We start from the raw sequence: 25,059 nt of genomic DNA, 5'->3' as shown, positions 1-25,059 counted from the left end.
CCGTATTCTTGCCTGGAGAAGCCCATGGATGGAGGAGCCTGGTGGGCTGCAGTCCATGGGGTGGCAAAGAGTCAGACACAACCAAGTGTCAAACACACACTCCCTTTTGTCAGTCTGCCGCCATAATGTATGTTATATTCAGGAGAATTGGCTGCTTCTCACGGACAAAGAGCTGGTTTGTGCATGCTATCCTGGGATTTAATTTGATGGGGTAACTTTCCTTACTGCAAGATGAGACCTTACTGTAAAAATGCTGTTTGGGGAATCTTCTACATTTTAGACTGTGCCTTTAACTATAAATATTTATTTAGGGAAATTTAAACTATTAAAATGAGGGCTTCCCTGGTGGCTCAGTGGTAAAGAATCCACCTGCCAGTGCGGGAGACCCGGGTTTGATCCCTGGGTTGGGAAGATCCCCTGGAGAAGGAAATGGTAACCTGCCTAAGAAATCTCATGGATAGAGGAGCCTGGTGGGCTGTAGTTCATGGGGTCGCAAAGAGTCGGACACGACCAAGCGAATAACACTTTATCTTGTTTTTAATTTTTTTCTTTCTCCAATTGTTTATCAGACACTTGAGACTTCTAGCATGGGATGTATTGTTGCTAAAGCATTGAAGAACCCAGGTTTTACTCAGAGGGCTTTTTGTTAGCAGCAGCTCCCTTTGTATGTAAACATTATGTCCTATGTCCCACCCTTTCCCACCAGCACATCCGAAAGAGTTTCGGATGAGCCCAGGAGAGAAATCTGAAGACTCGTCCAGGGGCCGCTTTCACACACACACTCTCGGTCAGAATCAGTGTCTGCTTCTGCTGGGTTTGAGAAGGGAGAGTGAGGGGTTAGGTGCCCGTGGCACAAGGAGGCATTTCAAGCATGGCCTGATTAAAGACTTCTTTAAAGGATCAGTTTCCCACCTTCTAATTAAGAGACAGTCTGCAGAGCGGGGACCACAGACAAACAGCTCAGTTGGGACAGGATCTTGGATGCTATATCTTCCAGCAGCCTCATCTGTCTTCCTTTGATTTTCCCCTCCTTCTAAGCCTTGCTGAAGAACTAGAAAAGTTGACTGAGGAAGTGAGCAAACTAACCAACAAACAAAACGTCCTGGATGTCATTTCATTACTGGATGTGCCACGTTGGGAGCGTAATGTAGGCTTGGTCAGTCTTTGCAGTAGCCTTTGGAAATGACTGGAAACACCAAGGAGAGTCTCGCTTGCCTGGCAGCCCGTGGTCCTGTGGTGCTATTGGGAGATGCTTTACAGGCACCTGGAGCCCTGAGAGACATCGTAGCTCTATTCAAGCTTGGAGTGAAGTTAGTGTCTTTGGGGAAGAGGAGGGACTTTTGATGTCTTTTTAGTACGTTGGGAAAAGCTATGACAAACCTAGACAGTGAATTAAAAAGCGGAGACATCACTTTGCTGACCAAGGTCTGTATAATCAAAGCGATGGTTTTTCCAGTAGTCATGTATGGATGTGAGAGCTGGACCATAAAGAAGCCTCAGCACCAAAGAATTGATGCTTTTGAACTGTGGTGCTGGAGAATACTCTTGAAAGTCCCTTGGACTGCCAGGAGATCCAACCAGTCCATCCCAAAGGAAGTCAACCCTGAATATTCATTGGAAGAACTGATGCTAAAGCTAAAGCTCCAACACTCTGGCCACCCGATGCAGAGAGCCAACTCACTGGAAAAGACCCTGATGCTGGGAAAGATGGAGGGCGGGAGGAGAAGGGGACTTCAGAGGATGAGATGGTTGGATGGCATCACCGACTCAATGGGCATGAGTTTCAGCAAACTCTAGGAGATAGTGAAGGACAGGGAAGCCTGGCTTGGGGCTGTCCATGGGGTCTCAGAGAGTTGGACACGACTGAACAACAGCAAAATGTTGGATGTATTATATGTTTTCTAGATCATCTAGTTCAAAGGAGCAGCTACAACCTGAGTCTTGAGTGGAAAGCAGAGCATCTTAGTGTTCTGGGGGGGTTTTTAGAGAAAGTTGGTGGTATTGCATGTAAATAATGTGTAAATAATGGATCCTGCTGTTTGACTTCTGAATAAGAGTCAGGAGTCCACTAAGTGAAGTCGTTCAAAACTGGGCAGCCAACAGAGTCGGTTCCCATATTTGTACAACCACCTTCAATTCCTGTAGTCACAGGAATGCGCCTGTGTGTGCACCTGTGCGTGCATGGGAGTAACACACGCTCAAGTGTTTCCCTTGTGAGAGCACACAAATGTAATAACAGAAACCAGTCGCTGCTGTTCTGCTTTGGGATTGAAATTAGTTATTTACTGTCAGATGAGAAATTTATGGAAGACCCTTGCTAGGTCCACTTCCTTTATGTTTGACACTTAAGAAATTATTTATTTAGGCTGTGCTCGGGTCTCAGTTGCGGTACTTGGGATCTTCAGCTGTGGCACGTAGGATCTAGTCCCCTGAGCAGGGATTGAACCTGGGCCGCCTGCACTGGAGCATGGAGTCTTGGCCAGTGGGCCAGCAGGGAAGTTCCTGTGTTTACCATTTCTTGATGCTGGACTTGGGCTGCAGTTGGGAGACCGCTTTTAGGAGCAAGTCATGAGGGGACCTGTCCAGGGTCCGCAGGGTGGCTTCAGGAAGAGGAGGGGACACACGGCCAGTGCCCAGGCCTCTTCCTCTCCCGAGTCCCGTCCCCGGGGCCCTCCACCTGCCCGCGGCCCCGCGGGCTGCCCGGCGCCTGCTTCTGGGGTCCAGTGGCCTCCCGTCGTGTGTCTGTGCCTCTCCCGCTGCCCTGCTGTTGCGTTGGGCAGTGTAGCAGGGCTTCAGTCACGGCTTTCCTGCAGGGAGGTCAGTTGTGTGTGTGTGTTTAGTTGTGTCCGACTCTTTCATGACCCCATTGACTGTAGCCCACATGGCTCCTCTGTCCATGCGGTTGCCCAGGCAAGAACACTGGCGTGAGTTGCCATTTCCTTCTGCAGGGGACCTTCCTGACCCAAGGATTGAACCCGCATCTTCTGCACTGCAGATGGATTCTTTAGGACTGAGCCAGCAAGTGAGCCCTCCGTCTTCGACAGGAACCCACAGTCACATTCTCATTGGATGACGGAGCACTAAGATCACAGAAATAGGAAAGGAGAAAACAAATTTCAGAAACTGAAAAATTGCAGTAGAATATATTAGGAAGAATCCCAGCTTCGTAGGCGTGCTCCCCGTTTGTTTTCGTAAATAAACTGGGAGACAGAACACTTGGTCAGGAGACTGGCTCTCTGTCTTCCCAGGCTGTATCCCATTCTTGCCTGGGGACCAAGAGACAACGTGGCTTAGCCAGTCTGCCTGTCGTCTACAGAGCGGGGCTCAGATGAGAGACTCGATGGGCCAGTTGCTGACGTCCCTGTGGTCAATCAGCAGAAACTTAGAGGGACCCTGCTGAGTGAGGCACGGCCTCTCCAGGTGTTCAGATCCCAGGCGACAAGGGAGCAGGTGGTGGGAAACAGTCAGTGATGCTGCGTGGGTGTGAGGGGCTGCTCAGAGGTTTTGGAACTGTCCCTGGGACTGGCGTGTGTGAGAAGACAGGTGACTCGTCCTTGGTGTGGGAGGGGCCTGACCACAGGCGGTTGCAGGTGAATGAGATGCTGAGGATGGATGTCAGGGGCCTCGGTTCTCTTAGGACGTGTACGATCCTGGTTGGGTGCCCAGGTTTGCGTGTGTCTGAAGTTCCATGTCAGCTGCCCACAGCTGAGGTGTTGGTGGGGCTGTTGCCCTGGTCACCCTGTCACTTCTACCCAGGTCACTTTGGAAGATTTCCTGTTTTCCTGAGAGGCAGGCCTGCTAGTTTGTAGCTGACGGAGGCTGTGTTTTCTTTGGGTTTTTCCTTGCTTTTTGATTTGCGGCTTGACCCACTGGTTGGAGAAAAGCATTCACAGCTTCAAGGATAGTTCTACCCAGAGAGAATTATCTGCAGGTCATCAGACTAAAGGTGCTTGTGGTGAAATTTGCTTTGCAGTGAAAGTGGTGCAACCTCTGCATCCTCCTGGGTGAAAGGGCCAGGTCTGCAGGCCGTGGTGGGAACCGTGGGCTGTGTTGTGGCCTGTGGGCAGGCCCCACAGCAAGACAGGGCCGGGCTAGGCGTCTGCAGGCCAGGGCTCGCCTGCAGAGTTTGGGGGTAGGCAGCTACCACTGAAGTTTCTGCATTGGATGCAGTGAAGATGAGGCAGTTGCCCTGGGGCCCCTCAGGAGGAGGACCTTTGTGAGCAGCACCTTCGGTGTCCAGGTGTCTTAATGGTGGTCTGGGCATTCTCTTCATTGTCCCAAAGCCCAGCCACGCCTGGCCCGCTCTGGGCCTTGAGAGGTCAGCAGTGCCATGTCTGGGGTGTCTGTGGGACTGATTTTAGGTCTTTAAATAGCACAGGCTCAAAGCACATTTCTGGGAACAATCCATGGTTTGGCTGGGCTGGGGGCGGATACCGTTTGTCAGGCTTGAGTGGCCTGTGGTCAGGACTTCTCTGGAGGCACCATCCTCCCTGGGGACCAGCTCCCTGGCCTGGTGCTTCCACGAGGGATGTCAGAGCACCGGTCCTTCCCTCTCAGGTCCTTACTTGGACAGCGAGGGAGAGATGGGCACAGAGGAGGAGGCATCTCTTTCTTCCAGAGTCTTTTTTCTTTCTTTTTAGAAAAGCTTCTTTCTTACATGGGGCTTCCCTGGTGACTCAGAGGGTAAAGAATCCACCTGCGATGCAAGAGACTCAGGTTCCATCCTTGGGCCGAGGAGATGCCCTGAAGGAAGGGCATGGCAGTCCACTCCAGTATTCTTGCCTGGAGAAGCCCATGAGCAGAGGGGCCTGGCGGGCTGCAGCCCGGTGGGGTCACAAAGAGTCGGGCACAGCTGAGCGGCTTTCTTACCCAGCTTTCCCAGAGTGGGGTTGGAGGTACTTGGGTGCAATTTGGGCAGTAAGAGGGTGAATTTGGGCAATAAGGGGGTGAACGGTGGAGGGGGTAAGGGTGGCTGGGATACTTATATGGAACTGATTCAACAGGTGCCTTCAAGCTGCTTTTTGTCACTGGCTGTTGAACCTTGAGCCCCTCAGAAGTGAGTATCACGCCCAGTTACACACTTTCCACACACACCAGACTCCACCTCTGTGTGGTCCTGGAGGAGCCAATGGAGGGCAGGTGTCAGCTGTCCTCACCAGGCTGGTGGCTCACCATCTCCTCCCAGGACAGGTGACCCAGGGTCTGGCAGGTCAGCCTGCGACTGTCCTCCCGGAAAACAGCACTTCCCAGGCTCTGTGGGGTTTGGTTCTCTCTGTGTTCTCTGTTATCTTTTCTTCTGAACCTCCCTCCCTTCCAGGGTGGTTGTTCAGTTGTGTCTGACTCTTTGTAACCCCATGGCCTGCAGCACGCCAGGCTTCCCTGTCCTTCACCATCTCCTGGAGTTTGCTCAAATTCATGTCCATTGAGTTGGTGATGCCATCCAGTCATCTTATACCTCAGGGTTGTAAAGTGGGTTCAAATTAATTTTCCCTTGGACTTTAAAGTTTTATGACATGCCGTCACCCCGAGGTACTGAGCCTGGTCTGTGAATGAAAGATAAGTTGGCTGTCAGTAGTAATAAAACAAACAGCCCCGGAATAACCACATGACCACACAGGTTTAAAGTTCTCAGGCTGTGTTCACAGTACACCAGCCAGGCTTTTATTGAACAGTTAGCTTCTGAGAGCTTCCTGTTCTTATCTGACAGGCTGACAGACTCATCTCATTTATCTCATTTGTCCAACTGTGTGCTGTTTCATTCTTGGCTCAGGGCAGAGTGCCACGCCCTACACCAGCCTGCATTTTTCTCAGGTCCCTTTCTTCTTCCTAGAACACCCTGCCCAGGTTCTGATTATCCGGGTTGACAAGCTCACGCCTTGTGCCAGAGGCACTGGCATTAGGAAGTTGCAGGGAGGAGGAGGAAGGAAAGAAAGCGATGCCCTGTGTCCCGAGCCAGGTGCTGCGCTGGTGCTGTCGCCAGCGGGGATTCGCTTGCATCTTGTGATCTGGGTCCCCATGTAGCCTGAGAGAAGACAAGAGGCTTTCAGCAAGGTTAACAAGTTAGCTGTCTGTGGTCGTGGACTTGAAGGTTCAGAGTTGGAATGCAGGTTCATCCCCTAAACCGCACTGAGAGTTTTGTATGGTCTTCACTGCCCTGCATCCGACCGTGAAGCCATGTCAGTTCCAGAACTCTTCCTGTGGGTGGCAGGCTCCTGCTCCGGGTACATCAGCAGCTTCGCCCCTGGTGTTGCAGGACACTGCCAGCCCTGTGCCTGTTGCAGAGTAAATGGTGACGGTGACCCGCATTTACTGCATGTCATGTGCCTGCCAGGAGTCACTTAGCTGCGGCAGTGGAGCTTCCTTGTACACACTATTGCATCCAGTCCCTCCAGTTAATGCCAGGAGCTGAGCACTCTTATTATTTCCATTTTTTATGTAGATGATGAAACTGAGGCTTTGAGATGCTTTTTCAGTTTGCCTGAGCTTCTGTAGAGCTGGTCAGTGGCAGAGCTCTGATTTCCTTGTTAAACTCACCCGCTTTCCCAAATCAGCCTCTGATGAAAACAGTCTCTTCAGCGCACACTCCCGCCAACACCCCCAGGCTCTTTCAAAGCCAGTCTTTGTTGGAAATAAGAGTTTTTGAAATGTGCCTTTGGCATTTTGCACAGAAGCATTCTCACTGTGCTGGTCACAGGAGGCCGTGGAAACACATTCCCCGAGGACTTGGTGAAGCAGGGTCCGTATCCATCTTCTTCATGGAGGTTCTGGATCCTGAGATGTCAAGTCACTGACATCCTGGGGTTTATTATGCAGCAGGGGTGTGGGTTTTAACAAGTAGGTAGACCACTTTGAGCATTTTATTTTAGACTTCTGTTTCATTTTTATTATTTTTTCTTGGCTGTGCTGTGTGGCATGTAGGATCTTAGTTATCTGACCAGGGATCAAACCCATGCCCCATGCAATGGAAGATGGATTCTTAACCGCTGGGCTACCAGGGAGTCCCCACTTTTAGCATTTCTATGTGTTATTCCTTCCAGACAGTTTTGTCTGCAAGGATCCACTTGAGGTTTGTTTAACCCAAACGTGTGACTGTAAGATACCCAGTGAAAACATTTCCAAGGTCCAGTCACTGTCTAGAAGGCAGTCCATTTATTTGCAGCAATACTCATAATAGAAATTGCCAACACACTAAGGGACTTGGGTGATTGCTATGGATTTAATCAGTGATGCATCTTTTTAAGACAGGTGCATAACTGATTAAATGTGGTTTAAAGAGTTGAGGGCCATTCGCACCAAGATGATTTAACTTTTTAAACCACAGAAGGCTGAGGCAACAGTGTCTTGTGGGGGTGGGGCTTTATCGTTGGTTCCTGTTTCTGGTGAAGTGAAGAGGAGGAGCAGTTGACCAGCCTGGTGTATGTGGCACTCTGAATTTTTTCCTGTTAATGGGAAAGGTTCAGTTAGAGGGTTCATTGCTTTTGTTTTCCCGGTGTTGGGTGAGCATCTGATGCTGTCTGCATCTTCTGTTTGAGTGGACGTGGGCTTGCTCTCAAGGGTGGAGAGAACCCGCAGGCATCCCTCGGCTTCGGGCACTGGCTGCATGTCATTTGTGCTCCATCGCTTCAGTCATGTCCCACTCTTTGCGAACCCATGGACTGTAGCCCGCCAGGTTGCTCTGTCCATGGAATTCTCCAGACAAGAATACTGGAGTGTCCGTTTCCTTCTCCAGGAGATCTGCCCCACCCAGGGATCGAACCCACGTCTCTTACATCTCCTGCACTGGCAGGCGGGTTCTTTACCTCTAGCGCCACCTGATTTTGTCCTGGTCACGGTATACTGGAGGCTCTCAGTTGGGAAAAGCATTGTTAGCATCCACCCACTAAGCAGAGTAGATTCAACAAAGCCATGGAATGTGTGGTGGCCTGTTGGCTGGTTCTAAAGGGAACAGCGTCCCCTCAGTCCTCACCAGCTGACTTTGGTTGATGACGATTTGTGTGGGAACGGAGGGGGTTGTGAACACGATTTGGTGGGGGGAGCGGTTACAGGACAGTGTTTATCATGGCCACAGAAACCTGGTGGCTTGCCTTGCTCCAGGAGTTTAAGGTGACTGTCCTTTGTCCAGTGAACCTGCTCAGATGAGACGTTCATGCCACTGAGTGGCCGCACCCTTAGGAATACGATGTTTGCTCAGAAACCCAGTGCAGTGTGGACCTTACTGGCTAGATTTGGGAATCACTCGTGAGTAAACATTACTTTAGCCACCTGATGCAAAGAGCCAACTCAATGGAAGAGACCCCAATGCTGGGAAAGATTGAAGGCAAGAGGAGAGAGGGGTGGCAGAAGATGAGATGATTAGATAGCATCACTGACTCACTGGACATGAGTTTGAGCAACTCTGGGAGATAGTGGAGGCTAGGGGAGCCTGGCGAGCTGCAGTCTGGGGTTGCAAAGAATCGGACACAACTTAGTGGCTGAACAACAGCAAATAACACTAATCACTAATGAGTAAGTTTTGTCAGATGCTTTTTAAAAATTTAATTTGCTGTGTTGATGCCGTTTTTTTTAAGAGCAGAGTGAAAAATTCTCAATTCTAAGCTAGCATCCTTAAAGGTTCCCTTGTGGACCTCCTAGTAAAGGCCCTTTGTGTGTCATGCAGACTGAGTTCACATGACTGGTGCTGGGAATGAATAGCCCTCAGAGGCCCAGAGTGGGGAGGCCGGCCTGGCCTGTGCTCCTTTCACGCTTGTTGTTACTCCCAGCCCCCACCCGGCCACCGTCCTCACCCGGGAGCGTGGTTCAGGGAACAGAAACTCCAGAGCACAGACCCTTTGCGCCTCATCCCTGTGTCTGCAAACTGCAGTTTTTTGCACATTGTTCTGCATGAATCCTTTCTCCCCTGTCTCCTCCTCATCTGCCTTTTTATGTCTCCTTGTTAAACAGAGGTGCCTGTTAGTGGGAAAGACGCTGCAGTGGTGCAGAGTCCTGTGGAGTGGTCTTCCTCTCGGAAGGGGCCAGCCCTTCGGGGCCTCGGTTTGGGCTCCAGGGGCTGCTGGACGGGGCGGCTTGCTGTCTGCCTGCTCTTTCCCTGGGCAACGTGCACGTCTGTCTGCAGTGACTGCCCCCTAGCTTTGTGCCTGTCTGGGCAGCTTTATTCACAGCGCGATGCTCACATTTTGTTGTTGTTCAGTCACTGAGTCGTGTCCTACTCTTTGTGACCCCATGGACTGCAGCACGCCAGGCTCCCCTGCCTTTCACTATTTCCTGGAGTTTGCTCAGACTCACAGTCCATCGAGTTGGTGCCGTCCAACCATCTCGTGCTCTGTCGCCCCCTTCTCTTCTAGCCTCACATTACAGGTGACCTTTTTTCTCTTGGCCCTTCTGATCTGTTAATCTGAGTTGCAGTTTTGCAAAGTCTTTTGCTCCAGAACCAGAAATTTCAACCTAGGGCGTTTCCCCATCACCCTTCTGCTTTTCCTTTTTGACAGTCTTAGTCTGCTTTCTTCTAACTAAGAAGTAAAGCGTTCATTTCTAATTCAGATCCTGTTATGGACCTGTTTGCAAATTTTTGAGGGGGATTCTTTAAAATTATCATGAGAACAATTAAATGTATCATGAAAGAACTTAAAACTTAATTGTGTATGTTAAATCAGCCGGTTAACCTCTGAGCCTTGTCATTAACCTCCAAGAAGGATCTGATTGTAGCACACTCTTACTGAGGCCTCTTCTTTAGTAGGAAAGAGGGATTAAAATTTGTTGTTCAGTGTGACCCCACGGACTGCAGCACGCCAGGCTTCCCTGTCCTTCACTGTCTCCCAGAATTTGCTTAAACTCATATCCGTTGAGCCGGGATGCCATCCAACTATCTCATCCTCTGCTGCCCCCTTCTCCTCCTGCCCTTAATCTTTCCCAGCATCAGGGTCTTTTCCAGTGAGTCAGCTCTTTGCATCAGGTGGCCAAAGTTCTGGAGCTTTAGCTTCACCATCAGTCCTTCCAGTGAATCTTCAGGATTGATTTCCTTTAGGATTGACTGGTTTGATCTCTTTGCAGTCCAAGGGACTCTCAGGAGTCTTCTCCAGCACCATAGTTTGAGAGCATCAATTCTTCGGTGCTCAGCCTTCTTAATGATCCAACTCTCACATTTGTACATGACTATGGAATTATACAACTCAGCATTTCCTGTTGGAGGGGATATATTTGCCCGTGCGCACACTTCCGTGCTTGAGCTGTAGACACAGCCTGGGCCCCTTGGTTGATGGCCTGGGGGGGCCTGGGTGTGTGCCTGCTGTGCTGCTGGCTCCATGCTCCATGGGCTCAGGTTGCCGAGGGCCTCTCGACTTCACTGATGGACCCGCGCACAGTGAGTGTGGCTGGGATGGGCTGAGCTGGGCTTTGTACCCAGGCTTTCTGGGCACATGAGAGAAATTTCCTGGGCTCTGCTCCTCTCTCAGAGACTGTTCAGTCGTGTTTCTGGTTGAGATGGTGTTAGGAGAGGCTGTTCCATTGTGTTGATGAGGTTTCTTTCAAGTAAGCGCACTACAGTGGATAATTTTGAGTAGAAAGGTCTGGTCATTTTCAGTTAAAGGCAGAGTCGTGTGCATCACCTCCCCCTGTTTCTGTGTCAGAAGGGCCGTGAACACACCTTGATGTGATGAACTCAGGATCCCAGTGCTGCTTCGATTTCAGCATGAGCCTTAACACAAGGCTCCTTAAAGCTAAGAGGGAATCGCGAATGCCTGCTCATCTAAACTCTTGTTGTTTTGCCGCTGGCAACACCAGCACCTGCCTCCTAGTGGCTAAGAGAGACTGTTGCAACGGTGTTGAAAGTCAGGGGTAAAGAGGCGGGTGGTGATGGACTGAGGTCCGAGCCGTGTCTGCTGGGGCCCCTCCTCTGTCACAAGTGTGTTTGACCACTGCCCGGCTTCCCTCACTTGCAGACTCTCCTGCTGTGTTCTGGAAACTGTTCATGTCAATATTTACTCGCTGGGTTGTTTAGGGGGAAGGTCCTGAGAGTTGTTGCTGTTTATTCTTCTTTTTTTAACTTCATGCAGAGTGTGATGGGTTTGTTGGACTTTTTGAAGGACACATGACTAAACAAAAACAGATTTTATCTTTTCAAGTCATCTTCTGTTGATAACCTCAGAATATTTTGTACCGGATATAAAACAGAGGGAAACTTCTTTCACGTGGAAAACTTAGTGCATAAAGAGCCTTAGGACTTTGCTTTATACATTGATGTTGTATACAGAAAGTATACATCTTATACAGAAAGTCATTGGAATAATTACAGTTTGACAAGTACTTTTTGAAATAATGATAATCTTCACCCCAAAATGAAAACTTAAAGGCTTTTTTTTTTTTACGATTTTATTGATAATGTTTAAAATCTGTTTTATTTGTTTTTTTTTGGTAATGTGTGTCAGAAAATTTGAAAGCCACCAAATAAATAGCAAAGGAGATTTTGTATTCATTTCCTTTTCTGGTGTAAGGTTAAATTGTATAGATTATTAATGCATGTCCACTGAATATAACTCTGGTTTTGTGATATAAATGCTTAGATTTTATGGGTGACATTCCGTTAGTGGTTGCATTAAATAACTAAATTGCCATTGTGATGATTGAAATTTGCCTGTAAGCACCATTTACGAACATAAGCTTTGGCCTTAGCGTATGTGTTTTTATCTGTCAGTATGGGAGGATATAAACTCTTTGCATCATTAGTGAGAAAAATAAAATGATATAACCTTAATAAATCACGAAGGAGTGGCAACCCACTCCAACATTCTTGCCTGGGAAATTTCATGGACAGAGGAGCCTGGAGGGCTGCAGTCCATGGGGTCGCAAAAAGAGTCGGACATGACTGAGTGACTAAACCGCAAACTGTTTTTTTTTCAACCTCATCTTCTGTTGGGAACCTCAGAATACTTCGTACAAGATGTAAAAGAATGCTGAATATAGTGCCTGTTTCTCTTGCTTTCCATAAAATTTGAGAACACCTTCCCGGTAATTAGTAATTGTGAGTAGATCGGATCTGTAGAAGAGTGGTCGGTAGCTTGCACGTGGTGAAAATCAAGACTTGAACACAGTCCAAAGGCTTTTGTTCAGTAAACAGACGTGGTAGTGATAGGTCATTTAAAACAAACTCCATGGAAAAACAGAACTTTGAAAATAGTTTTTCTAGTGGTGAATCTAGTCGTGGAGCCCTCAATTCTTGGACGGTGATAAATCAGAGCTATCCGTGTGTCAGAATTGTTGTTAACAAGAGCCATCATACTTACATACTTTATTTGGAAAGGGTTTTGGGGACTCGCTGGACATTGTCAGGGTTGTCGCGTTCTGCGTTTCTTTTACGCTTCAGTTCAGGTAGGTAGTCCCAGGGCTTGGGTTTCCCAGCCACTCTCCCGTGATCGCCTTCACACTGCCCGGTGCCACAGCTTTACTGTGAGCGCTCCTCCGCTTAGAATGAAGCGTGTGTGCCAGTGGGCTTCTCAGGTGGCGCTAATGGTAAAGACCACCCCCCTCCCAATGCAGGAGACACAAGAGATGCAGGTTTGATCCCTGGGCTGGGAAGATCCCCTGGAGGACAGCACAGTAGCCCACTCCAGTGTTCTTGCCTGGAGAATCCCCATGGACGGAGGAGCCTGGCCGGCTGCAGCCCAAGGGGAAGCGGCTTAGCATGCATGCACGTGATCCAGAAGGAGGAAAGAAGACGCCTGGGAAACTCGGCAGAGGTCAGAGATGATCACACCCCTCGGACGACACGTTCTCTGGGCTCAAATTGATCTCGTGGAAGCTGGACACTGAAAGGGTGGTTGTAATTTTCACTTCAGATGCTCGAGAGTTCTGGGTTTAGTTTTCAGTGGCCTGCAGAGGCTCATTAGCTCAGGCTAGACTTTGCTCTGTTTGAATATAGTTTGCTTCCTTGGGTTTCCGTGGGCATTTTTCTCCTAGAAAGAGGTCTTACCCATTTCGCTTTTCCATGCGGAGTCTCGCATGACACCATCTCCTTGGCATTTCCTCCCAGTTTGCTGTCTGGAATTCTTCAACCTTAGTGGACTGGGTTGGTCTGTGAAAGGGAGAATCAACTGAGCTTTTTCTTTCATTCCCTTTAAAAAAAAAATAAAAATTTAGACTCCATTTCACTTAAGCTGTTAAAATATTTTGGGGTTTTCATGCCCTCTAGGTTCTTTAAGAGCTGACTCCCAGACACAGAGATGCCTGTATACAAACTGTCAATAGATAAGATGCTCTGCTTAAAAAAAAAAGTGGCAAGGCAGGCTCAAATACTGTTAGAACAATACAGATTTTTTGTTTTTTTTAAGCTCAAAATGGAGTCTTCCACCTTGTTGGCACTTAGATAGAGACTAGATTGACTCCAGAGAACCACCTTTCCATCTTAGGAATTGTCTGAACTCCAGGAAGCGAGTGCTGGCGAAGCAGTGGTGACTGGGGCTGCAAGGTGAGGCCTTGGTGTTCTGTGACCTTGCTGTAGAAGGTCAGGCGCTGATGTGGCACCTCGGGTGTCTTTTCACTTGTAAATCGAGATTCGGGGGTTTGCTGACATTAGGCCTTTCCCCTCACACGCCTCTGTGGTTTCGTAGATCAGGGAGATGGTGGTGCTCCATCTTCTCCAGTGCTCCACCTGGGACTTCGCTCGGGCCCAGACATCCAGCAAGATTGCTGCGGCATCTTTGTGTGGCTGTCAGTGGGGTGCCGGGGTACAGGTGTGAGAGGGGGTCAGCCCTTCCCCCAGAGACCGTCTCACTTTGCAGGCAGCTAGTTAGATTCCAGCGAAGAGTGGGCACTCGGAGAAGATAGGAGCGCTGAATCTCTTTAGCTACCACTTCCCAGTTGCCGCACCTGTGCGGAGGTGAAGGGGGTGAGAGCACCTGTGCGGAGGTCAGGAGGGTGAGCACCTGTGCAGAGGTGAAGGGGGTGAGAGCACCTGTGCGGAGGTGAGAGGGGTGAGCACCTGTGCAGAGGTGAAGGGGGTGAGAGCACCTGTGCGGAGGTGAGGGGGGTGAGCACCTGTGCGGAGGTGAAGGGGGTGAGAGCACCTGGGCAGAGGTGAAGGGGGTGAGAGCACCTGTGTGGAGGTCAGGAGGGTGAGCACCTGTGCGGAGCTGAAGGGGGTGCGAGCACCTGTGCAGAGGTGAAGGGGTTGAGAGCACCTGTGCGGAGGTGAGAGGGGTGAGCACTTGTGTGGAGGTGAGGGGGTTGAGAGCACCTGTGCAGAGGTGAGGGGGGTGAGCACTTGTGTGAGGGTGAAGGGGGTGAGAGCACCTGTGTGGAGGTGAAGGGGGTGAGAGCACCTGCGCAGAGGTGTGAAGGGGGTGAGCACCTGTGCGGAGGTGAGGGGGGTGAGCACCTGTGGGGAGGTGAAAGGGGTGAGCACTTGTGCAGGGGTGAGCACTTGTGCGGAGGTGAGGGGGATGAGAGCACCTGTGCAGAGGTGAAGGGGGTGAGCACCTGTGTGGAGGTGAAGGGGGGTGAGAGCACCCGTGTGGAGGTGAGGGGGGTGAGCCCCTGTGCAGAGGTGAAGGTAGGTGGTTGCAGCCAACTGACTCCCAGTGGGTCTGTTAGCATGGACAAAAATTAACCCTTCTCCATCTGCTTATTTGTCTGGAAAAATAGACCCGAGGGTCGCTGCCAAGCAGAATTGTTTGCAGGACTAGAAAGTGTGTGGAAAGTGAATTGACTTTTGTTCAGCATTAGGTAAATAGTGTCATGATTCAGGTCACGACCTTTGGCATTAGGAATTGTGACACCCAAATTTCCAGGTGCTTTGTTTTGAAAACCTAGAAGAAGTCCTCCCGGAGAGAAGATGGAATCTGGGAACTGCCACTTCCCGATGAAAGACTGAGTGTGCCCTGGCCTTGCTGGGGTGGTGGGTTCATAGCCAGCTCCTGTAGCTCGGGGGTGCTGTCCCCTGCCCCCCGGGGCAGAGAGCCCCCCTCTCCCCCAGTGACTTGGGTTCCTGGCGGTGTGGAGGACCAGGGATGCTGTCAGAGGAGGGCTGTCTGAATAGACCCTCTGTCTGCTGGGCCCTCATAGTCCCATTCAGGCCTGAGCACAGAAGTACTTTTGATCCTGACTGCTGAGTTGTCAGCGCTCGTGGAGGTGAAATGGCCAGAGTGGTGCAGGGGCGGTCCGCAGGGGCTCAGGCCGCCTGACTGGGGGCTCTTTTAACAAAAGCCTGGCAGGGGATGGGGTTTCCTCAATCCAGATCGCTGTGCAGAACCCCCAAGCATGTGGCGGACAAAGCAGCTCTGTTGCCCGCTGAGACGCCTGTGGCTCGACAGCCCCCCACCCCGCGTGGGTGTGAGTGGGACTGCGCCGAGACCGGGCGCTGAGAAGCAGAGGCCTGCTTTCTGTATGTTTAGAAATTTCACAAAGAAAACTGGGGAAGTACTTCCGTTTTTGAAGCAGTTGATCTATGGGCTGTCTTTTATTTTTTTAATTTATTTTTACTTGAAGGATACTTGCTTTCCAATAATGTGTTGGTTACAGGTTGTATTTTAAAATGTAGACTCATACTTTTAAAGGTGGTTCCTTGCCAGAGTGACTTTTGGCCTTTTTAAAGCTGACTTGTTTAATGTTTCACAGTAAAAGAGTGCACCCCCTCCTCCAAGGGGTGGGAGGTGGGGGATGCTCTTGGCAGCCGCCCATGGGCCCTTCTTACCCTCTACTGCTGCTGAGAAAACTTCCTCCCTTCAGTCCGTAAATTAAACTGTTGCGAGCCTCTGTGCTGTGCAAGTCTTTGAGATGAGGTTACTGGGCTGACTGGCCCTCTTCTTTCTGAGCAGGTGGGGGCTGCGAGGCTGGTGGGGTCTCATGGGTAGCTGGGGAGGGAAGTCGGGGGGGCTTGTGAATCGGGGAAATTGATTTGGTTTTTGTGTTGGGGGACCATATTCATGTCTTAGAGGTGGGTTGTGGGAACTCTCAGTTTTGTGGGGTTACCTTGGCATCATCGACTCCATGGATATGAGTTTGAGCAAACTCCAGGAGATAAAGAGGACAGGGGAGCCTGGCATGCTGCAGCTCATGGGATCGTAGAGTCAGCCATGACTAAGTGACCGAACAGCAACAGCCAGGTGTCTTTCAAGTGACCTCTCAGCAGTAGAAAGAGACAGCCAATTTGAATCCATTGGCAAGTTCTGAAGGAGATTTCTTTTTAAGCCTCCAGTTTCCAGCAACAATCAGATTTAGAACTTTATTGTTTAACAGTTAGATTTTTGATTTTTTTTTCTTTTTTCTTTTTCCTTTTTCAGGTTTTCTTAAACATCACCTGTTGTTTCCTAACTTGTTTCCAGCTTCATTTTGTGTTTCCCATGCTTGGAAATAATTCTTGCAAGCTCTGTGGTTGCAGAGGTTGAGGTGACTTCTTTGCATGGGAGAGATTTGTTGATGGCAGAAGGGGATGACTGGATGGAACGGTAGGCAGGGGACCCCATCTGGAGAGGAGAATCTTGGAGACGTGTTTGGGACTCTCTTTCAGAAAGAGCAAACAACAGCAAATGTGAACCCCCACTGGAAGTAGGGGGAGACGCTCTGGGTTTTCTTAGAATTTAAAAAAAAATGTTGTTTTTTTTTTTTTTTAACATTGTAAAGAGCTTCTCTCTTCTCCCACATGTTAAGGCTTTTCAGAAGCTCTTCTTGAACTTGGAGTTCAGGAATTTTCTCCTCCTGGCATGTCTTCAGCTTTCAGTTCAGTTCAGTTGCTCGTTTCCGACTCTTTTCAACCCCCTGGATTGCAGCACACCAGGCTTCCCTGTCCATCACCTACTCCTGGAGCTTGTTCAAACTCATGTCCATGGAGTCGGGGATGTCATCCAACCATCTGATCTTCTGTCGTCCCCTTCTCCTCCTGCCTTCAATCTTTCCTAGCCCCAGGGTCTTTTCCAGTGAGTCAGCTCTTCGCATCAGGTGGCCAAAGTATTGGAGCTTCAGCTTTAGCATCAGTCCTTCCTATGAATATTCAGGGTTGATGTCCTTTAGGATTGACTGGTTTGATCTTGCAGTCCAAGGGACTCTTAAGAGTCTTCTCCAACACCACAGTTCAAAAGCATCGATTCTTTGGCGCTCAGCTTTCTTTATAGTCCAACTCTCACATCCATACATGACTACTGGAAAAACCATAGCTTTGACTAGATGGACCTTTGTCAGCAAAGTAATGTCTCTGCTTTTTAATATGCTGTCTAGCTTGGTCATAGCTTTTCTTCCAAGGAGCTGCAGTCAGCATCTGCAGTGATTTTGGAGGCCAAGGAAGTAAAGTCTGTCACTGTTTCCATTGTTTCTCCATCTATTTGCCATGAAGTGATGGGACCGGATGCCATGATCTTTGTTTCTGAATGTTGAGTTTTAAGCCAGCTTTTTCACTCTCCTCTTTCACCTTCATCAAGAGGCTCTTCAGTTCCTCTTCACTTTCTGCCATAAGGGTGGTGTCATCTGCATATCTGAAGTTATTGATATTTTTGCCGGCCATCTTGATTCCAGCTTGTGCTTCATCCAGCCCAGCGTTTCTCATGATGTACTCTGCAGTCTTTGGCTTTGGTTGTGCTGAAGTGTATTGTCTCCAGGTTAACCTTGTCCGTGAACTCTCAGACCCTGGGAGAGAACACCAAATATTGAGCACTTGGTGTGAACACATGTCTCACCTTTGGAGATGCTTCTACCTGTTTTTATCCACAGCAGAGTCCTTCCTGGGCAGAGTTCTTGGGTCACCTCGACTGACTCTCTGTACTTGGGGGTACATGGCAGGTTGTCCCAGCCTCTCACGAGGCAGGAAATTTGCTCTAATAGTTGCTGTGACAACTTGGTGTACTAAATAACTAGGTTACAACAGAGCTGTAATATTCTGTTGCTTGTGCTTAGACCTGTTATTTTTTCCCCCTTTTTCTTACTTTCCCACAAATAAAACAGACTTTTAGATTTGGTGGCTTACAATAAAGCGGCACTGTTGTTTCAATAAAAGTTTGGCTTTCAGACATTTTTGGAGTCACTCATTGAAACACAGATTTTCTTTCCTTTTTTTCTTTCTTAATTGTTACTTATTTGTCTGCTTTCTCTTTGCACGTGGTTTGTTACTGCAGTTACTCAAGGTGGCCCCTCCCAAGTATATAATTTTCTTGCATCATGATTATAGTAATATTTTAATATCATAATGATTTGGGGGCACTAACGTAACTGTGTGTTTGCCTCCCCACATCCAGTTGGGAGGTACACTTTGTCCTTTTCACCTGTTCCCACCCATTTCCTCTGTAACTGACCAGTGGGCGTGGGAGATAAAGGACATTACAGTAAGTCCCCTGCATACGAGCCTGCACGCCTCACACTCGCAAAGATGCGCGAGTGAACCTGCAGCTCTCCCTCCATCCCCTGTTGCTGGTGATCCTTCAGCTCTTCCAGGAAGTAACTCTTCTTTGTTCACCCCTGTACTCCAGCAGTTGGACTGTTAGTCCTCTACTTCTCAGGGTACTGGACTGTAAGATTAGAAATGTTTTTGTTTGCTTTTACTGTGCTATTTATGTGAAAGTATTATAAAGCTACTCCAGTACAGTGCTGTGTAGTTGACTGTGTTAGTTGGGTACCTAGGCTGACTTTGTTGGATTTTCGAATGCATTCTCTGAACAGAACTCATTCACGTGTGGGGGACTTACTGTATTTAATGTAGGCTGCTTTCCTTTTAAGAGTTGGAACTGCTTTTGCCAAAGGATAAAGTGTTGGATTAGAAAAAACAAAGCGAGCTCTTCAACGAGCCGAAAACGCTTGCGTTCTGACCTGCCATGCTCCGTGGCCAGATTCGGCTTAGCCACGATGTGCTTTCGGTTACAGGCTTCCCAGAGACCCAGGTTTGATCCCTGGGTCAGGAAGATCCCCTGGCGAAGGGCATGGCACCCCACTCTAGTATTCTTCCCTGCAGAATCCCTTGGAGAGAGGAGCCTTGTGTGCTGCAGTCCATGGGGTCCCAGAGTCAGACATGGCTGAAGTGAATTAGCACAAACGCACACTTTTGGTTAGAGGCCCACATTTGAGACATTTCCCTATTTCCCTTAACATTAGTGTCTCTGCACAAACCCCGCTGCCTGCTTTTGTGTATGTGTGCCTAGAGAGAGGGCAGTGACACCTCTGTCCCCTGCCCCCAAACCTTGTGTGTGTCTCTTCTGGTGGAGGAGGGTAGGGAGCAGGTGGAAGAGGTGTTCACAGCTGGTGACTGGCAATCTAAACTTGGGGTTTTAAGGGCTGCTGGGCGTCCCCAGTGGGGAGACCTGGGTTTGATCCCTGGGTTGGGAAGGTCTCCTGGAGGAGGGCATGGCACCCTCCTCCAGCATTCTTGCCTGGAGAACTCCATGGATGGAGGAGCCTGGTGGGCTGCAGTCCATGGGATCACAAAGAGTCAGACAGGACCGAGCGAGTAAGCGCAGCACAGCTGCGTGTGTGGCACAAGACAGCCTCTCCTGGCCTGCCGGCGCTCCTGCTGCTCCTCTCCAGGAGCACAGAAGCCTTTTGTTCGCTCCTGGTGAGAAATGCCACTTCTCCGGAGGAGCCTGGAGCCAGTGCCCAGCTGCTGTCAGCCTGTCCAGACCCTTCCTGTTCAAAGCTGCGGTGGCGTTTGGTTAGAAAGCTAAAAGAAGAAGCTGGGGTTTTATGTCTTACGTGCTACTTTTGTAGTTTTAGATGAAAGAGAACGTCTTTTTTGCTTTTTGCTTTTGCCAAAATCTTGTGCCTGGGTCTGCTGCACGGCTTCTTGAAAATAATTGTAGTTGATTGAATCTTAAGTGCTGTTATGTGACTTGGCTTTTTTTTCTTTCTCTTAAAAAATTTTTATTTAAATTGAGTGTAGTTGATAGCGGCTTCCCAAGTGGCTCACAGCTTATTAAAAAGTAAGGTCGACAAAGGTCCATATAATGAAAGCTGTGGTTTTTCCAGTAGTCATGTACAAATGTAAGAGTTGGACTGTAAAGAAAGCGGAGCGCTGAAGAAGTGATGCTTTCGAACTGTGGTGCTGCAGAAGACTCTTGAGAGTCCCTTGAACAGTAAGGAGAGCAGACCAGTCACTCTCAGAGGAAGTTGACCCTGAATATTCATAGGAAGGACTGAGGACGAAGCTGAAGCTCCAGTACTTTGGCCACCTGATGCGAAGAGCCAACTCATTGCAAAAGACCCTGATGCTGGGAAGGGTGGAGAGCAGGAGGAGAAGGGGGCGACAGAGGGCATCACCGACTCAATGGGTACGAGTCTGAGCAAGCTCTGGGAGATGGTGAGGGACAGGGAACCCTGGCATGCTGCAGCCCATGGGATCTCAAAGAGTCGGACACAACTGAGCGACTGAACAACAGCAATAGTATCTGAAGTTAGAGTTCACACATGTAAAAGGGATACCCCCAATGGTTCCTCTAATTTGGTGGACTTCAGTGAATATTGCAAAAAATTCTTCTAAGTCCCAGTTCAGGGAACAGACCTACTAATTGAGGAGGGGCACGCCTGTAGAAGTACTAGTCTCTAGACGAGCTGTGTCCCTTGTAAATTGCTGGGACTCCCTTTCCAGAGATCCTGGTATTCTGCCCAGAAAAGGATGAGAAAGAGAAGTGGCTGCAGAGTTTTCTCTGCCGTCTCCCTTCCTGGAGGTATCGTACAAGATGGAAAAAGTAGGGCAGAGAGCAAAAGCCAGAGAGCCAAGGCCGCTGGGATTTGTGTTTCCGTGTTTCATCACTTTCACACCAAGTGAGGCATCGTGTGTGCGTTTCTGCACTGTGGCCTGTGCTGGGCTTGCCGCGAGCATCCTGGGAGGTGGACAGCGCTGCTTTATCCTGTCGGCAACGTTCAGTCTAGTTGCCCTGGGTTTTCACAAAGCTGGTGCCCCACAGATGGGGGGAGGGTGGTGCTCTTTCGTAAATGCTGTACAATCCCTGGGCCCTCAGGGGTTCTCCTGGCAGCTGGCGCTTCCTTCTCGATGGCAGCACTCGGGACTGGAGTTCAGTCCTTCCATGGCATCCAGGTTTTACCCTGAAATGCAACTTTGTGGTGTGGGGACGTCCTGAGACGAGGAAGATGGGAGAGTGAGGACAGTGAGTGGTCACAGCAGAAGCTCTCAGTGGGCCTGCCTGCCGCCTGCAGGGCCCCTGAGCAAACAGGAAAGAGGCCCCAGGTCCGGAAGTGTCTTGGGTTTTAAATCATCCCTACTTCCCTTTAGGATTTAAATGTTATTTCGGAAATTGTCCTGAAGTTGACTTCTGTTTTCTTTTGGCGCATGCGGCTGTGAGTGAATTCATGTAATCACAGCCGGGATATGGGATGAGTCACCTTGACCCCTTATGCGGTTCCTTGGGGCTCAGAATTGGGGGTTTACAGGACCCCCTCCCCCAGCAGTCTCACCCTCAAGTTTCCTACGTGTTGCTGGGAGGTGACTGTCCAGGGCTCCTGGGGGGTAACAGGTCGGGAGGGGACGTGCCTGGGGGCTTCTGTCCTTTAACCAGCATGGGGTATGGCTGTTCACTTGCTCCGGTAACCAGCATGGGGTATGACTGTTCACTTGCTCCGGGAAAGGACAGCCCTGACTGGCCACGCCAGAGCCCTGCACCTCACAGTGGGTCAGCTCGGGGTCGCATTGGCCTCTCTCTCTCCCGCACTGTATTTCCTGGGAAGGGCTCGAATCTCCCAGTTTATCTATGGAAAGTCTATTGAGGTGGGCCCAGCTTGCTGGGCAGCTCTCAAGGGACTTGAAGGATGGCCATCTGTTGGAAGGTGGCTTGTGAAGGTCGTGCCTACACAGCAGTGAGTGACCCATCACACACGCATCCACCACTCATGACTCCTCTCTGGCCCCTGAAAATCTTTGGCTGGGTCCTGTGGTGTGTAGACCCTGGCCGCGGTACCGGGGGTGGGGGATGCGTGTTACCCTCCTGTCCTCTGACTTAGAGTCTCATGATTAGAGATCCATCATCTTGGGCGGCTTTTTTCCCCCTTAAAGCAGAACGTCTTACAGCACGCTTGGCGGAGGGTGCGCAGGCCGTCTGGGGGCGGGGGTGCAGGCGGCCTGCGGGAGGGGGTACAGGCGGCCGGCGGGGGTACAGGCCATCTGCGGGAGGGTGCGCAGACCGTCGGGGGGGGGTACAGATCGTCTGGGGGAGGGGGTACAGGCCATCTGGGGGAGGGGGTACAGACGGCCTGCGGGGGTACAGGCCATCTGCGGGAGGGTGTGCTGCTGGCCCCAGGGGGTACAGACCGTCTTGGGGAGGGTGTACAGGTCATCTGGGGCAGAGGGTACAGACTGTCTGCTGGGTCCTGGGTCATACCTGCTGCCCTGGTAGCCTCTTGGCAGCTCCCCGATCCTCCTCCTCCTCCTAGGTCCTGTTCAAATGATGGATTAGCATGGTGGTCCTGGTTGAGGGGGTGACTGGGGGGCAGGCGCGGCCAGGGAGATCGTGGCCTGGCGTTCCTGCTGGACCGTGTGTGGTATCCAATGCTGGGATTTCGCCTCTGCTATCACACTGTCACCTGTGTGTTTCCCGTGACCGGGAGGTGACAACCACCCATTCATTAGCTATAGTGTAAGGCTGAACTTACTATATAGCCTGTGATCTAGGGTGGGGGTGTTTGGGGGTCTTGTAAATTTTTTATTGGCAAAGAGGGTTTTGCTGGTGCCTGCTGGGGGATTTTAAGGACCTCCCAGATGGCGCTAGTGGTAAAGAACCCACCTATCAAAGAAGGAGACATAAGAGATGCAGGTTTGAGAAGGTTAGGAAGATTTCTTAGAGGAGGCCATGCAACCCAGTCCAGTATTCTTGCCTGGAGAATTCCGTGGACAGAGCAGCCTGGCAGGCTGTGGTCCCTGGGGTCACAAAGAGTCAGACACGACTGAAGCAGCTTAGCATGCTGGAACCTTTCTGCTGTGACTCCTCCTGAGGCCGTGCTTAGGGTTATTGTGAATTACTTAGGGGAGATCACAAGGTACAGATGCCCAGGCCCCACTCCTTAGAGATTTTGATCCAGCAGATATGGGTGAGGCCCAAGCACGTATAATTACAAGCAAAGCAAAAAACACCCGGCAGCAAGGACAGACGCTGTCCCGGTGACTGGTCATCCGCCGTCCCGGGGACTGGTCGTCCGCCGTCCCGCCGTCAGCCTCGAGTCTGCTGCTGTAGCCTCTGCATGGCAGGCGCTGGGTCCAGACCAGCGAGTGCAGGTGTGAAGGTCCGGGTGGTGGGGCTCTGCGGGTAGATGGAGCGCCCCTGCCCGCCTCAGGGGGCCGCCTCCACTCAGCCTGCTTCTTCTCCACGTTGTTTCCTGGGGCCCCAGGGCCTAGCTTTAACAAATGTGTTTTTCAAGAGAAACTAAAAGTCTGGGCTTTAGAAACATGCAGCCTCTTCATTTTTAGAATGTTATATTGAAAAAGACAAAAGCAACCATTTCCAACCCCGTCCCAGCCCCAAAACCACTAAAGGAAAGAGATGTCCAGTTGAGGCCATGAGCTATCAGGGAGAGCCTGGTGTGGGCGTCTGGAGAGTGGTTTCTGGCTGTAGAAGTCAAGAAAGTTTTCCCTCAAGATGCCAGGATAACCTGAAACGGTAGACGTGCAGCCATAGTAAGACAGCGCACAAGCTGTTTTTAGTACAACTGTTCATCGGCTTTCACTCGTATCCAGTAATTGAACTTTGAGTTTGAGCAAGCACCGGGAGATGGTGGAGGGCAGGGGAGCGGGCATGCTGCAGTCCAGGGGGTCGCAAAGAGTCGGACACAACCGAGCGAGTGAACACACACAGCTCAGTAGCCGTGCTGTCGCTCAGTCGCTTGGTGTGTCTCGCTCTTTGTGACTCTGTGGACTGAAGCACGCCAGGCTTCCCTGTTCTTCACCGTCTCCCGGAGTCTACTCAAAACTCACGTCCGTCAAGTCGATGAGGCTATCCAACCATCTCATCCTCTGTCGCCCGCTTCTCCTCCTGACCTCAACCTTGCCCAGCATCAGGGCCTTTTCCACTGAGTTGGCTCTTCGCATCAGCTGGCCACAGTGCTGGAGCTTCAGCTTTAGCATCAGTCCTTTCAGTGAATAAGCAGGGTTGATTTTCTTTAGGACTGAATAGTTTGATCTCCTTGCTCTCCAAGGGACTCTCAAGAGTTTTTCCCAACACCACAGTTCAAAAGCATCAATTCTTTGGTGCACAACCTTCTTTAATACTTGGTATGTGGCTAATAAAGTTATCAATATGCAATGATGTGGACCATAAATCTAGGGATTTATTTTTCAGTCAGAAACGTCTTTTCTCCTCCGACTGTTGTCTTGAGAGAAAGAAGGGAGACTGGTTTCAGTGCTGGGTTGAGAGATCACAGCCAGGCTCTGCCAGCGGAGGCCCCAGACTTCAACCCTGCAGCCGAGTTTTGCCGAAGAGAAGCAGTATAGGTGGGTGGTCAGTGGGGAAATCTTGTAGCTGCTTTTGGCTGTAGCCTGTGGTCCTGCCTCTCGCCACCTCCTCTCTAACTCAGCTTTGCAGGAGGCAGTGGGCAGTGCTGGGTCTGGCTTGCCATGCCCAGAGAAGCCCCTGCCCTCCTGTGTGCTGGGCAGGCCCATTTCATAGACACCCTGCAGTGGGATGTCCTTGAGCTGTTGACAAGAGGGCATAGAGTGTGTCACCTCTGTGGAAGCTGCCTAGGACCTTCCTGTCACCTGCAAGCCACCAAGGATGTGGCTTTGGCCGAGGAAGGGCTGGCAGTGCCTGCGCGGTGGTTTCTCTATAAGTCAGTTGTGGGTCCCAAGATCCTGCAGGGCAAGTCGTTGATTACTCCTCCTCCAGCTCTGCCCAGATGACGGGGTGCCGGAGAGGCCTCCCTGGATAAAACAGCAGCCACCCCCACCCCTGGTACACCTTCTCCTCACTCGGCTAGATTTTTCTCTAGAAAAAAAGAGAAAACCATCAGTGGATTTCCTCGTGTATGGCTTGTGTCCCCTCTTGGAATGACAGCAGAGCCTCACTGCTTCATTCGTGGGCCTCTCTGGTGTGTAGACCAGACTGATGAACCACGGTACCACCCCGGGGAGCTGGTCAGAGCCATCGACATCTGATGGTG

At 50.3% G+C, this 25,059-nt stretch overlaps 1 protein-coding gene across 50 annotated transcripts in view; it reads left to right on the top strand.

The window, feature by feature from the left end:
• Window positions 1-25,059, top strand: part of MAP4K4 (mitogen-activated protein kinase kinase kinase kinase 4) — a 151,719-nt gene that overhangs the window by 38,082 nt on the left and 88,578 nt on the right. The gene's annotated exons all lie outside the window — the stretch shown is intronic.

The sequence above is a fragment of the Ovis canadensis genome, chromosome 3, assembly GCF_042477335.2.
Source record: "Ovis canadensis isolate MfBH-ARS-UI-01 breed Bighorn chromosome 3, ARS-UI_OviCan_v2, whole genome shotgun sequence".
Taxonomy (NCBI): Eukaryota; Metazoa; Chordata; class Mammalia; order Artiodactyla; family Bovidae; genus Ovis; species Ovis canadensis.
The sequence above is the reverse complement of the archived record's forward strand: the minus strand, read 5'-3'. Positions and strand labels throughout refer to the sequence as shown.